The sequence below is a fragment of the Tuber melanosporum genome (genome assembly GCF_000151645.1).
Source record: "Tuber melanosporum whole genome shotgun sequence assembly, scaffold_19, strain Mel28".
Classification (NCBI taxonomy): Eukaryota; Fungi; Ascomycota; class Pezizomycetes; order Pezizales; family Tuberaceae; genus Tuber; species Tuber melanosporum.
In genome coordinates, this window is record NW_003298852.1 from 146,454 (window position 1) to 149,459 (window position 3,006).

Sequence of the window (3,006 nt, forward strand, 5' to 3'; positions counted from 1 at the left end):
CCTTTTCATCAATATTGTATATATGTTGGGGTTGTAAATTATGAACTATGTGAAGGCAATTGAATATGTGAAAATATTCTTTAATCTTATTTGGATCATTGGTGTAAGTATGCTGACATTTCTGAGAGTTGCTATATTGAAAAGCTATATCCCAGTTATGATTCAGGAAGGGGGTTAACTAATTCTTCCTAACTCCCATATTGATTACCCCCTCTTTCTTCTTTCCCACCAACATCTTAGTCATTCCCTTAACCATATCTAGTCTTAAAGGAAATCCCCTATCATCAAGCTTGTTAATCTAGAGCACAATTGCCTTCTCCTCCACTGTGGTCAGGAGTTGCTGTTCAACATGGACTGCCTATCAGGAGACTCTCTCATCTTTGATCCGGTAACTGAGCATCAATATAGGGATGCTTAAAGCTTGAACTGTTGCTGTTATCGATGTATAATGGCTTTTCCAAAATGCTCAAATTGCATCTAGGATCTTCTTCTCCAAAGGGTTGCTCTTTCTGGCTTTTACTTTTCCTATTGCTGTGTTCACTCATACTGTTTATTGTAAGTTGTGTTAGCTTCTAATTTATGATACATGGTAGTTGCAACACCATACTGTACCACCCACTTCAGCATGTCAGCCTACTTCCCAATTGAGTATGTTAGTAAGAAGTTATCCAGAAGATATTTGTCATTTGGATCAAGAGTTATGAAGGTTTAAAGTCAGTAAAATAGGAAAGTTGCATCTACGACTATACCTGCAGACACAATCCATGGATGAAACTGATAATTTATCAATAAGAAAGACAATCAGTGCTAACAAAGTTTGACTTGAGAACTAGGCTATAGGTCTAATAACTTTGAAGATCAGTTCATTACTATTGGAAACAGTATAGTTCCCAATTAGTAAAATAGGAATTACCATAGATGGTCTGATGGTTTTCAGAGTCTCCAGGAGTTCGCACTTCAGGAAGATACCCGATATTGTAAGTGTCACGAATATGGCTTGGCGAGGAAATTGTTTTCACATGACACATGGTTATGAGTCACAGGTATGTTATTGTTTCACATATATGACTCATTCAAGTCAGATGATTTGTTATGTGTGGGATTTGTGATGCTTTCGCACATGGCTCAAATATGAGTCATGGGAGTGCGCATGGCGAGTATGCCTTGCGAGTGTGCCTTGTGGGTAGGCGTAGTGCATATGATTTATGTTTCACATATGACCTCATTATGAGGTCATGGATTTCACACATATGACTCAGTTGAGTCATGTGACTTGTTTATTGTGTTATGATTGGTTTATGAGTTTTGCACATGACCTTGTTATGAGGTCATGGGTTTTGAGCATGTGACAACCTTGGTCACATGACTAGTTTGTTATGATTTGATTTTGCACATGTGACCACTTTGGGTCACATGACTACTGGCGGGAAGAACACTATATAAGGAGGCCAATATAGCCGAGGAGGATAGGTTCTTCACGCTTTATTCTAAGTACTTTTCCTACTTATTACTTTAACGAATATAAAACACCTTTACGATCATTATCTTTATTGCAACGTTATCATTATGCTAAGGAAAGTTCATTACAAAGAAGAGTTAGAGAAAGCTTACAATAGGTGTTCCTGATAAAAGACAGAGGTCTTGTACTATCGGTAATGTAGGCAGAGGCCTAGCGCTGTTGTAAGACAAAGAAGAAGAGAAGAAGAAAAAGAGAAGTATGGTTCCCCATCATCAAGACCTAACCATCCAAGGTGGGATCATTACATTACAAAGCGTAACTTAGTATGACGTCAAACGATACAAGAGGGCATCCTTCAATCCAGATAGGTAAGGAGATATCGACATCAACGATCAAAACCTTAACCTTGGGGGATTCAGTGAGGCCCTAAATCATGTTTCAGCAGAGCCCTCGAGGGCAGCAAGCCCAATAACCCCAGAAAAAGAATTACCAGTCGATAGCTCTCCTGCAGGAACTCCACGACCCGAGACAATGTTGGGATTGGTAGTACCTGGGCCACCAGCCCCCACTGCTCCTGCACCAGGTACTAGCATACTTGGAATGACTGAGAATCAGTTTTAGGCATTTCTAGCAGCAACACAAAACACAGGACAAGGAAACATCCAACGACCGAAAGTAAAAGAACCCGACACATACGAAGGAGTCGAACACAAGCCACGAATATTCTTGGCACAATACGAAGGGTATTTTTCCGTTAAGGGATATGGAGAACACCACGATAAGAGCAAGATTCCATATGTGGAATCTCTACTAAGAGGACTCACGGGGCAATGGCTCATGCCCTTCCAAGATGGAAGGAAACAGATGGAATGGCTCACGTATGATGAGTTTAAGGCGATACTCTTCGAGCAATTCGGGGATTCCAATGCCAAAGAAACAGTAAGATGAAAGCTGGAAAAACTCCAACAAGGAAAACAAATCTTTTCGGCATACTGGAACGAATGCCGACTATTGGAATACGAGGCCGAGTTTGATGATGCTACTTTCTACATCATCCTCCTAAGAAACTGCAGCGAGAGATTCCAAGAGGTATGAGTAATCTCCGACTTATGCTACACAACAGCAGAACGATTTGCAAGATGGGCAATCGATAAGGAAAGCAAACTAAACATGGTTCGAAGCAACTCAGAAAACACTATAGCATACAGGGTGGTCCAATTATCCAAGAATGTAGACAGAACCTTCAAACCGCAAGCAGCTCGAGGTGAAGGTCAAGCATTACCACCAGGCAAGCCAATGGAATTGGACAAATCAAGAGCAGGACCTGCTCTGAACCTGTCTAAGGAAGAATATGCCAGAAGAATGAACGGAAAACTCTGCTTAAGGAGCGGGAAAGCAGGATATTAGATACGAGAATGTAGAAGCTGACCTGACAGTGGATTCCAAGGCACCAAAGCTGCTGGAAATAATCACTTCCAAAATCAAAAGAGGAGCAATATTCACGAAATGATCGCAGAAGATTCACTGGTGGAAAATGACAAGGGTCC